General features: G+C 38.5%; 2 non-coding genes and 1 pseudogene across 2 annotated transcripts; all 3 read right to left on the reverse strand.

Moving 5' to 3' along the window:
* Positions 1–58: 58 nt before the first annotated feature.
* Positions 59–130, reverse strand: trnaw-cca (transfer RNA tryptophan (anticodon CCA)). The gene has a single exon. It is a non-coding gene; the product is annotated as a tRNA-Trp (tRNA).
* Positions 131–1,618: 1,488 nt separating this feature from the next.
* Positions 1,619–1,690, reverse strand: trnaw-cca (transfer RNA tryptophan (anticodon CCA)). The gene has a single exon. It is a non-coding gene; the product is annotated as a tRNA-Trp (tRNA).
* Positions 1,691–10,210: 8,520 nt separating this feature from the next.
* On the reverse strand, positions 10,211–12,002 carry LOC130243745 (uncharacterized; annotated as a pseudogene).
* Between the last annotated feature and the right edge of the window lie 1,243 nt (positions 12,003–13,245).

The following is a 13,245-nucleotide window of genomic DNA, read 5'->3' on the forward strand; positions in this document are numbered from 1 at the left end:
CAAACACTTCTAAAAGGTGCCTTCCACTACTTTAAAAAAAGCACTTGCCTAATACCTCTGAACCTGATGTGACTTGAACACGCAACCTTCTGATCTGGAGTCAGACGCGCTACCGTTGCGCCACAAGTTCCCGCCCGCTGCAGTCGCTGACAAGCAAGACACGAGCATAAACTGAGAACAAAACCGTGAATTTATCTTAACAGTGGCTGAATCCAAGCACTCATAAATGTTGCCTTCCACAACTTTAAAAATAAATAGCTAAACTCATCGTCTGGGGCCCCACCACGATTCGAACATGCAACCATTTGAGCTAGAGACAGCCGCACTGCAGTTTCTCCACAAGGTCCTTTTCCTAATTCTCATCGACAAGCTAGACAGGAGCATAAACTAAGCTCAAGGCTTGAAATTTGACTTGAAAGTGAGCACAGCTTAAAGGTGCCTCCCACAACTCTGCAAACAATTGCTAGACTCAATCCTTGTGACCCTGAGGTAATTTAAACACGCAACATTCAGATGTAGAGCCAGACACTGTATTTTTGTTCTCCACAAGGTCCTGTCCGCTGTCCTCATTGACAAACCAGACACAAGCATAACATAAGCACAAGGCTGGAAATCTGACTTAAAAGTGACTGATGTAAGCACTCCTATAAGGGGCCTTCCACTGCTTTTGAAAAAAAAAAAAAAAAAAAAGCAACCTTAACACAGGCGAACCTGGGGAATAAGACCTGGACAAGATCTGAACTTGCGACCTTCGGATCTGGAGTCAGACACACTCATATTTTTGTCCCACTAGGTCCTGTCCAAAATCGCCATCAACAAGCCAGACATAAGCATATAGTCAGCAAAAGGCTGGCAATCTTCTGATCTAGAGTCAGACAGACTACTTTTGCGGTATAAGGTCCATTCCAAAGTGCGTAAAAGCAAGCTGAGCACTAGCATAATCTGAGCTCAAGGCTAGGAATTTAAAATAAAATTGGCTCAATGTAAGCACTCTAAAGAGGTGCCCCATACAAGCACTTCTAAAAGGTGCCTTCCACTACTTTAAAAAAAGCTCATGCCTAACACCTCTAAACCTGACGTGATTTGAACAAGCAACCTTCTGATCCGGAGTCAGACGCACTACCGTTGCGCCACAAGTTCCCAATTGCCGCAATTGCTGACAAGCAAGACACGAGCATAAACTGAGAACAAAACCGTGAATTTATCTTAACAGTGGCTGAATCCAAGCACTCATAAATGTTGCCTTCCACAACTTTAAAAATAAATAGCTAAACTCATCGTCTGGGGCCCCACCACGATTCGAACATGCAACCGTTTGAACTAGAGACAACCACACTGCAGTTTCTGTCTGCCGGCAGTTCTGTCTGCCGGAGTTATTAAGAAGCAAGACACGAGCATTGGCTGGGCACAAAACTGGGAATTTGTCTTAACAGTGGCTAAATCTGAGCACTCATAAATTTTGCCTTCCACAACTTTAAAAATAAATTGATAAACACATCGTCTCTGATCCTGTCGTGATTTAAACACGCATTTGAATCTGGCTTAAAGGTTGCTGAACGTAAGCACTCCTAGATGGTGCCTTACACTATTTTATAAATGAAGCCAAGATCTACACCTGTGACCCCGACGTGATTTGAACACACAACCTTCTGATCTGGAGTCAGACGCGCTACCATTGCACCACGAGGTCCTGTGCGCAGTTAATGACACGCTAGACACAAGCATAAACTGAGCTCAAGACTTGTAGTTTGACTTGAAAGTGGCTGAATTTAAGCGCACCTACAAGGTGCCTTTCGCATTTTTACAAACAATTGCTAAACTCAATCAATGTGACCTTGACGTGACTTGTACATGTGTGGGGGTGGATTTGGCTGTGTGTCTGTCTCGGTAAACTGAAGACGGTGGAAGTCTGCTTGTAAAAGAACGCGCGCGCATGTTTTCTTCTTTTTTGAATTTGCCTTTTTGGCGGACTCTGCAGGGCGCACATAATGATGACGTGATAACGTTTGATTGGCTGAAAGAGTTGTGTTCCCTGGGTCATCATAAATTATGCTGGTCTCAGGACAACTAGCACTTAGCAAAATCAGGACGAGCTTATTACTACATTAGGGTAATACATATTTTAAGACAGGCAAAGGATCACCAGTAACATCATTTTAATGATTGCCGCGATCACATTATGTTTATAATAATAATATGGTATACGACAGAATATCTGTATTGACCGCCTTGTTTTAGTCTATTTAATTTTATTTGATATTAACATAAACCACCAATATACGTTTCTGTGAATTTGACTGTCTGTTATGCGAATCAACAAACCCCCGCACGACACCTTGGTCAGATTTCCACATCGCAGCTTGAAGCGCCAGCAGGTCTCGGTGATAGGGTAATAGCTGTTTGTCCACAGTAATAAACAACACTATGATCCAGAGAGATCTGTGAAAACGAACAGCGGGTGGTTCTGCGATACCCTTTTGAAGTTGAAAAGTGACCGGCACTCCTCGCATCTCTGAGCACAAACATAGAACTCTAGCACCATCTACTGGAGACTCGACAAATACGTATTTATCTAATTTTTTTACCTAATTAAATGATATTGAAATAAGTGATATTTAGCCTAGTCTGAATAACAAACGTCTATATTACATCAATGTACATTCAATAGTCTAAAACACCGTATTAGTTACAATCATCATATTACATCTTTTATCCAAACACAACTGATATATTAATTAAAATAACGAGACATTTATAACATTATTAAAACAGTAATATTACAAGTAAAAGTGTTTCCGGATACTTTTTATAGATTATCCGGCTACAATAATAGATATTATCAATGTTTTTGAATTTCATGCATATATAGTGAAATGTTTCAATATTAAAGATATGCATGGTATAATACATGCACATCTATATATGTATATATATCCAGGTTATTTCTTTACGTTATACATGGTGTTAACGATACTCATTAATAAATCAAATAATTTATAAACTAGCTGGTCATACTATATAAAGGTTGTTTATATTTCTACTATTTTATTTATATATATATATATATATATATATATATATATATATATATATATATATATATATATATATATATATATATATATATATATTATGTCTTACTTCCAGAAACATATATATATATATATATATATATATATATATGTTTCTGGAAGTAAGACTTTCATGCCATTTTTTATTGCTCCTTATCGCTCCCTGGCATCTGGTTCAACCCCCCATCTTTTTTACTTAAATACGCCGGTCATTACGAACATCACCCACAAAGCTATTCATCGGGACAACACGCGGTCGAAGTAAATCGTCTCCTTGATCAACTCCTCTACAATACTCTTTTCAGGAAATATGGCTTGTCGTAAGTAAAATATTATTATTATGATGTAATTCAATACTTTTTGTAATACTTCGCCAGCCAAACTGTGACCTGCAATATTTTCAATCTATCAGCTTTTATGTTACAGAATTAAATTCTACAGAGACTGCTGCTTTTGAAGCCATCAACCAATACTGTGAGTAAATGTTATTTTATATGGACATTTTACATGTTTTATAATCGGTTGTTTTAATTCATACATTTCTGCTTTATCACGTAGTGCATCCTCGGACCGCTGTTGATAACCTAAGTCAAGAAGGTAAATATTTTATTTAAATGAATTAATCTTGGTCCATTATTATTACATAGCGTGGATTCGAAGCTGGAATGAAAATGCACGTGTCTCGGAGACGAGCGCTTTACATACAGGCCACAGCATTTAGATGCATAATCAGTGCTTTTTAATATCTGTAGAAGGAGTCTGCTGTAAGGGTTCCTGAAACTGTTATTAATCAATTATTTTCGCTTTTCTGTTTTAGATCCAATTGAGGTTATTGATTTAACCGTTGAGGAAGAACAAGAAGTGACCGATCTGGTCCAAGCATCATTTGTAAGCTCCACAAGTCCGGAAAAAAGGCGCCTTGATTACAGTTCTGTTTTAAACAAACTGCGTAAAATTTATACAAGCGTACAGGAACAGCAAAACGAATACGATGGTGATGATGAAGATGAAACGCATTTAGGTAAGGTATCATCTTGTTTTATACAGTTTAAAGTTATGTCATTTTGACGGTTTGCATGCACGTCCACGCGGATGTTGCAAGCTTATGTGCCCGTACACATGCACGAGCACACTGAATGCCTCATGCTAGACCCTTCGTGATTTTATATTCTAATATCTGCTATTATGTGTTTCTTCTGTAGTTCCACGGTCACCAGATACCAGCCCGCTCCGGCCTACTGAAAGTAGTTTTGAGATACATCAACATGAGTGTTTTATTTTATTGAATGTAAAATTACATTCATCAGTTAACATGTTTATACATTTATGTTAATTTAAAATAAATTACTTAAAAGTAACATATTTTATTGTTTAGATTTTACTTACTACTAGTTTCTAAAGAATATATTAAAGACTTTACTTTTTTAATGCTATTTCAGAGCCGAGCTCAGAACTCTGGAGTGATAACGTAGGATCCAGCGATGGCTACCAGTCAACGCTAGGTGGCGACCATAGTCCTGCATATAACCCGCAGCAGTCATTAGAAGAAGAAGAAGAAGAGGAGCCGGAAGAGCAACTGGATGAAAACAAAGAAGACAGAGACATAGTTTTTCGCCAGGACACATCGCAGTCCGTACTACGGAAGCGTAGAGCTGCCACCCAGGTAAAAAAAAAATCTGAGCTTTATCACGTTTGTACAATATAATTATCACGTTCTTAAAATATAATATCACATTTGTACAATATAATTATCACGTTCTTACAATATAATATCATGTTTGTGCAATATAATTTTCACGTTCTTACAATATAATATCACGTTTGTACAATATAATATCACGTTTGTACAATATAATTATCACGTTCTTACAATATAATATCACGTTCTTACAATATAATATCACGTTTTTACAATATAATATCACGTTTGTACAATATACTTTTCACGTTTGTACAATATACTTTTCACGTTCTTACAATATAATATCACGTTTGTACAATATACTTTTCACGTTCTTACAATATAATATCACGTTTGTACAATATACTGTTCACATTCTTACAATATAATATCACGTTCTTACAATATAATATCACGTTATTACGTGAAAACTTTATTGTCAGGTGCGAAGACGAAGAGCCCGCCTACCTGAAAACTGGCATGCTAATAACAACATTATCCAAGCTGATCAGTAGCTGCAAAATTTCCCCATGTCTCAATCCAAGCATAAAATAGAACTTAATTAACTCTGTTAAACGAGACATTTTCTCACGCTCTGATCGCACCAGGTAAACGTAGCCTAAACAATAAAGTTTTCACGTAATAACGTGATAATTATATTGTACAAACATGATATTATATTGTAAGAATGTGATAATTATATTGTACAAACATGATATTATATTGTAAGAACGTGATAATTATATTGTACAAACATGATATTATATTGTAAGAACGTGATAATTATATTGTACAAACATGATATTATATTGTAAGAACGTGATAATTATATTGTACAAACGTGATATTATATTGTAAGAACGTGATAATTATATTGTACAAACATGATATTATATTGTAAGAACGTGATAATTATATTGTACAAACGTGATATTATATTGTAAGAACGTGAAAAGTATATTGTACAAACGTGATAAAGCTCAGATTTTTTTTTAAATAGCAACAAATTAAACAATAAGTCATAGCTAAAATAAAATAAAAGTAAAATAATCAATAAAAGTAAATAAAAAATAAAAAATAAAAGTATTCATTTAAAATAAAAAAGTTAGAAATAAAATATTAATAAAACTAAAATAAACTTAACTATAAAAAATCAATAAAAGAAATACTTTCAAAATAAAAAAATTAAATAAAATAAATCTAAAAATAAAGTAAAGAATAAAAATAAAAGTATTCATTAAAAATAAAAGTTAGAAATAAAATATTAATAAAACTAAAACAAACTTAACTATAAATAATCAATAAAAGAAATAATTTCAAAATAAAAAACTAAAATAAAATAAATCGAAAAATAAAGGATAAAAATAAAAGTATTTATTAAAAATAAAAGTTAGAAATAAAATATTAATAAAACTAAAACAAATTTAACTATAAATAATACTTTCAAAATAAAAACTAAAAATAAACTAAAAGATTAAATAAATAGTAAAGTAAAATATTCAATAAAAGTATTCATTAAATTATAAAAAAGTAAAATAAACATTCAAAATTTAAAATTCAAAAATAAGAATCAAGTAAATAAAATAACTGTAATGAGTAACGTAAATACCACGGATGATACAAACAAAAACCAGTCAGATCAATCATTATCAGTTACACCACAAAGATCTATCGAGACGCATACAGCTAGATTCTTAGACGATTTGCAGTTAAATTCTAGAGACGATGCTTTTAACATCAATCCTATTTTACAAAGTCCAAATTTAGATGTCATGGCTCAGGAAAATGAATTCAATTTGTCAGAATACGCACGATCGTTATTATCTAATGAACAGACCGGTGGTGCACTAACTCGGGATGCTATTCTTTTTAACAATGCTAACAGTAGGCCGTCAGATATCACGATTGACTTTAAACAACCATCAACTAGTAGTGCGATAGATGATACAGGTAATAACAAAACACAACTGTCAGTTGTTGATGATCGTCTACCATCAACATCCGATATTGTTAAACCATTAGGTCAACGACATATCGACATTGAAACATTGTTGAGAGATGGTGGTAATGTAAATGAATATCATGTTTTACCAAGACCTCGTTTCAACAGCGTGTCGCTGCGTAGGTCTTTGAATATGAGAGAAATAAGATCTCAGGATTTAGCGACATACCACATACATTTACACGAAACCATGGATGACATAGTGTCATTCCCTAGACAGATTGGCGGTGATGGTAGCGTTATCAATTTATGCCTTAGAACCCCTGCTCTGAAATCCGATGTAAATGCTGTTTTAACACAGAGTAATAATTATGACGTTAATCTTCTTACAGCCCAAGTTGTACAAATTCTACAGAGCGATGACCAGTTAGCAGCTAACAAAACTGTCGAGATTGAAGCAGATGTTGTAGTGAACAGACGAGGTCTAGGAGGAGGTCGACCTCGTCGTAAACTTACTGATTTGGCATTTGATCAGGTAATCAGAAGAAAAAAGACGAGCTTATTTATACCAACAAACATATCAAACAAACCATGTGTAGGGGATCAAGCTACGTTTTAAGATCAATCAGGGATTTATTAGCTCATTTCAATGAACCGGATCTTGAAGATTCAAATCATTGATTCGACTCAATTGAGTCAGACTGAATCAGATTAAAAGATTCACACTTTATCTACCATTTGTCCTGCAAATAGAAGACATCGTATCGTACCAATCTTGTTAATATTATTTACGTGGCCAACGATAATAACATAACACAGTATTGGGTTAACTCTTAGCAAGGTAACAAGATCTACAGCTCGAGGCAATGACTTAGAAGCACATAAACAAGAACACTGTTCTTACAAAATGAGAACAAAGATTTATTGAGCTACACGATACATGAAACTAACTACGTAATAAGCAAACAACAAACAAACGCACACACACTTTCACACATACACACAGAGGCAGTTCAGAGGATGTAAGATGAATTGAACAACCGTCCCAAATTACTTCTAATACTTCTTACAAGATCTTAGAATAACACCTGAGAAACCACAAAAGCAGAGATATGGCTTATCTTTAACTGCTTAAGATCAATCTGCACCAGATCAGCAAGAGACAACATTAGCTTGTGGTACTTGCGCCCTGTTTGCTGAAGTCGAATTTCCCTCGCCGGCTGGCCTCAGGGAAACACGGTGCTCCTGATTGGCTGGTGGCTTCTGTGCCGTCCTTGGGATTCCCTCGCTCGTGAGTGGGTCGTTCTGGGTTACCGAGGTGATGGACTGCTGAGAGTCGGTTTGCGGAAGTTCGTGCGGTTTCGGCGGTCCCGAAACTTAAGAGGTTTGCATGAAGAGTTCGTGGTGACCCAATCGCGTGGCGGCGCAGTGTCCGAGCAGGCGAACGGGGGCAGAAAGCAAAAGCATGTGCAAGCCAGCTAATGCAAAAAGCAAAGTTTCTTTGTTGCAGGGTGTTTTTAAGTGACCTGGTTTGGTCCATCCCCATGGCACTGTCTTCCAATGAGCAGTTGCCATGAAGGGCGGGGCCACGCCCCGTACCATCATAGAAAGGGTCAATAATTAACAGACTGCATGTAGAATTCTCGTGGTAAGTTTTGTGACTATATCACATCAAAGGTTACAAGACGAATACTGTTTGTGCTACTAGTTTTTCATTTACACCAATGTATTGCAAATGTCACTAGCTTTCGTTCAATACCAGACATCATACATTTCAGACACATACAGATAATTTTAATCTGCTATAAGGGTTAAAACAACACATTAATTAACCTGGTTGGTTGGAATAAACATAGCAGATAAGGAAAACCATGGCATATTATTCAACGATACATCTGCCTTAGTTTTGACATTTTAAGAGATTGTCTTTCATTCGTATGCATTATTTTCTCTTTGTCTCTATGAAATTGTACATCTGGCAGGATGTGCCCCAGGCGAGCACATGACCATGTAGAGGAGTCATTCAAAAGTCTCGTGAGGCTGTTCCTGCTGAAAATCCTGTAAAGCCCCATTGTTTAAGTTTATTAGTCATTTATTAGTTAGCTGAAGGGTACCAGAACATCTGCAGTCAAAGTATTAATGCAGCCATTCAAGTCAATCTGTGTTGTTATCGTGATGGTATAAGCCCTCAAGCCAGTTCAATGACAGACAATTTGGCGCCCAGTTTCTGAGGTTTCAGATTCAACTCGTGCTGTTCACTGCGATAGGCCATGAGTTACTACATCCCCCTTTGATTGGCGATGTTCCCGGTGTGAACATTGGCAGGCACTGGAACAAACAGGCAGAAGCAGAGAGAACAGGCTAACACAAGACACAAACAACATCATCACTAACTGAATCTTGGTGCGGGGTTTAGGCACTTTGGAATGCTCGGGTTAGCAACACTTAAGGTGTAGAAGACCATAGTTTAGTATGATCAGAATTCAGGCTTCTAAGACTAACCAAGGTATTGAAGGTTCAATGAAGGTGTATAGGCATTATCTCAATCAGTAAAGAATTAAAATTTTGGTCAGCGTTATCGCATCTAAGCATGCGCAATATGTGGGGCGTGCACATTTGAACAACTTTTGGATGGCCTTTACTCGCTCGTGGAGGAAGAAGTGTCAAAGTCAACATATACCCTACAATGCTGTTTTGACGAGAGTCAAAACCAATAAATTTCGTTCTTTACCTTCAATCCTCTTTTCGGTTCTGGATTGAAAATGAAGAAATGTGGTTAACAAAACTTTTGAGTTTTCGCCTAAAACATGTCGTCAGACATGCTACAACAATAAATTATCAATACAGCGATCACACCATTAAGGCATTGATCCGTGAGGCTTGGTGAAAGAAGTCAATCCCAATTCTGAGCTCTGGACTTAAACATCATCTGTGGGGGTTCCCTGATGAGGCAAGAGAAATGAATTGAAAGACAGAGAGAGAGAAAAAGAAAACAACACTGATTCATAAGGACATTGAGTGAGGTTAGCACAACAAACAAGTGTCACATATGTGTAATAGCTCCTCTCTACTAGAGATTGGGCCTAGCAGTGCAGTGGAGGGAAAAGTGTATGTATTGGGTTTAGGAAACATAGCTAGGGCTAGGTGACTTCCTAAAATGACAAAAATGACAAAAACAGGTTAGCGTTATATTAAGAGTTTAGGATAGTGGGTCTGTGTCAGCAGGTTGGTTCCTTCCCCTTTCTGGTCACTTGGAGTTGAGAGACTGGAGTTGGCATGGCACAGGTAGGATTTGGATTGATTCTGAGTTCAGTGGAGTGGCAAACGACCAAGACAGCACTCTTAGGAATTGGAAGTGTTTCATCCACAAGTGTTTGTGTGATGCAGTGGTGACCTGAGGCATCAGGTGATGAGTTAGCGTCTAACTCTGGTGTTCAGGTACAGTCTATTGAGTCTTCGAAGTTATGGTGCTTACAGTTCTCTGTAAGTGATGTGAAGGGGTGCTGTTTTGTGAGGTCGTTGCTTGTCAGGCAGAATCAGGTTTTCCTTTCCTTTCCCACTTCCGATCCTCTTCCCTTCGTTGGAAGAACTCTTTCAGGATCATTTTCATCAGTTCTTGAGGGTCAAAACATGGTGATGTTTTCCCTTCTGGGGGTTTAGTTGGAGCTTGATCAGCGTGGAATCTTTGTGAGTTCTTTCGTTGACCTCTTGGGCTGGTTGTGTCAAGGTGGTGTTGCTTTACCTTGGAGGTACCACTGGATTCCCACGAGCTTGTCCCCCTTTGGTTTGCAAATGAGGTGGACCTGTTCCACGGTCTCTCCCGGTGACGTTCAGGTGAGTGTTGTCATCCATACCGTCCTTTCCAGCGGCTGTTCCACTGTTTAGGTCTGGTATCAGCATGACAGTCTCGTTGTCTATGGTAAGACGACACATTCCACTCACTGGGAGGTAGTTTAGCATTGTCTGGGCCTTGGGCACCCTCAAGGGCCAGTTCTTGACTTTGGGTGTTGAAGTCATAAACAGCAGGGATTTTGGCAGTCTTTTCTGAAGTCGTCCTTTGTTTGACGTAGGCTTTATGTGCCAAATCTCGTAATTGCTGAGTGTTCATCGTGTGGGGGCATGCAAGAACCCCAAGATGGTGGCTTACCCCAGGATGAAGGTTTCTCAGGAAGAGAATTTTGAAGTTCAGGTCCTCTTCCATCTCAGGTTCATTGCGGGTGCCGAAGTAGGCTCGTCTGAGTCTGCTATAGTAGGCTTGAGAAGACTCATGGCGACCTTGTTTCGTCTCCAGGGCAGCTACAAGTCCTTGTTCAGACTCGATGTCATCAAACTCTCTGATGAGGGCTTCTTGGAGCAGGAGGTAGTCAGTCTTTGTGTGAGCAGGCTGACTGGCCAGGAAGCTGCGCACATCAGGGCTGGAGGTTGCTCTGAGCAAATACAGTCTATCTTTGTCAGTGACATTGGGTCTCATTTCCAGGTGAAAGTCAATGTCTTGCAGATAGGCGTGAATATCTTGGCTGCCTGGCAAATTCGGCGTGAACTTGCCCAGGTTCTTAACTAGCTTGTCAAGGTCTCTAAGGTCCAGGCCACATGGTGATACATGGCTGGCTGGAACAGAGGGAGCTGGTGAGGGTTTTGGCAGTGAACCCTCAGCTTTCTCACTGTGTGTCAGTTCATTTGCATGCTTGAGTTCATCTTTAATGCTGTTGGACTCTTCTTTGATGTAGTCCAGCTGCTGCGTTAGTCGTCTGATCTCATGTCTAGCTTCACTCAGGTGAGCTTTGAGGGCTTTGGTTCTGCTGTACTTGTCTTAAGAGTCAGCATTTACCTCTTCCAGTAGCTGTTCGACATACTCAAGCTTGTTAGCGACGTCAGCATGGTCGGCTTTGGCTTGTTCCATTTCTTGGGTGGTGGCGGCTAGAGTCTCTTGAAGTTTATCGATCTCCTCTTTGGCAGCTTGATCAGTCTCATCTGGCTGTTCCCATCGTTCCTGAGCCTCCAGTTCTAGCTGGTTGATGCGGGATTGCATATGTGTCAGCTTGTGCTGGAGCTGGGCGAAATGCCTGTCACTCAGCTTGAGGGTGGCGATGAGGACGTGACTCAAAGTACCTGTGATCTTGGCTAGGTCTTTGTGATTGTAGCTTTTGCTTGGGTCATGCGTCATAAGGCTGTTTAGGTTCTCATCCAGCTGGTCCTGTATCAGATGCTGTAGCGTTTCAGCGGCCTTAGGGAGGAGGCTGTCCGTTGCAACACTTAGCCATGCTTCTAGGGCCTTCCAGTGGCCAACAGGGTCTTTGGGGCGAGCCATGTTTTGCGGCGGTTAGGGGGAAGACCTAAAACTGACACAGACCTAGGGGGGAGAGAGAGAGAAAAGAACAAAAGAAAACAAAAACAAATGGCAAACAAAAATGTCAGGGTGTAATGTCAGGTATGAGCTACTGTTGAGTGTGGAATAAACAGGTGGGTGTTGTTCTCTGTAACTGTGATCCTCTGGGGGGCGTGCATCTAACTTGTAGTCTCTGTGGGGACAGTCAGTAAACACACACAGTTAGGACAGCTAGAGAACAGAGGAAGAGAGCAAGACTGATAAGGAGTAGAGTGATAATTGGCTGCTTCCAGGTTCCTATAGAGAACGATTCCTTTAGCTTTTGTCAAGCATGTGAAAGGAGGCTTCACGGCTGGAAGTTAGAAATGGGGAGCTCTAAACACTAGGACTGTGATTGTTATTAAAATTCCTTCGCTGTGAAAGAAAGTACAATAACAATGACAGTATTGGTTTCTTACTCATTAGGATTGACACCATACACCAAGTAGACCACTTTTGGATGCGAATCTGAAATCAAATTTGAAAACACCTGTCTTCTGGTTGACTCGTTTCGTCCTTGATTGGGTAGTGTCCTTTGGCGAGAAAGGGTAGAGAGAGAGTCAGATAATTTTAACATAAAATGTTTAAGTTTCACAAACATCGATTAAATGTTTCTAACATTCTCAGCTTTCATGATTCACACAGGTACAATCTCAAAAGGGCAACGGTAGTCAACTCGGAAGAAGACAGTAAAAAGAATAAAATGGAAAGTAAAGCGAGTTTTCAAATTACACAGTTGACAAAGTGGTGGCCCTGTTAAGTCAATACATCAAAAGGAGTTGGTTTATTGTGTTATCAAGATAACTAATTAGCCTAAGTAGACAGGAAAATCCTAATTTTCCTTCGGGGTTTGACTAATTGCAGGCTACTGCTCTGGTATGCTAGGTTATCAACTGTCCTATTGCATCAACCAGATACCAGGTGAGCACTTTCCTGTGAGGTAATTTAATACCTAAAGGATAATAATAATAAAAAAAGAAAAAACTTGATTGCAAATTACTTTAAAACTAATTAAAATTAGTAATGACATTAAGTGATTCAGAAATCTGATTTTATCAATAACCCTGATTAAGAGCTGCTATAATTTAATTAATCAACAATTGTTAGAGAAAAGGGAAACCAAACACCAATTAACTATTAATGAAATAAAAATTTCCAAATAGTAATAATGTTGGTTAAGACTAAC

This window comes from Danio aesculapii, chromosome 16 (genome assembly GCF_903798145.1).
Source record: "Danio aesculapii chromosome 16, fDanAes4.1, whole genome shotgun sequence".
Classification (NCBI taxonomy): domain Eukaryota; kingdom Metazoa; phylum Chordata; class Actinopteri; order Cypriniformes; family Danionidae; genus Danio; species Danio aesculapii.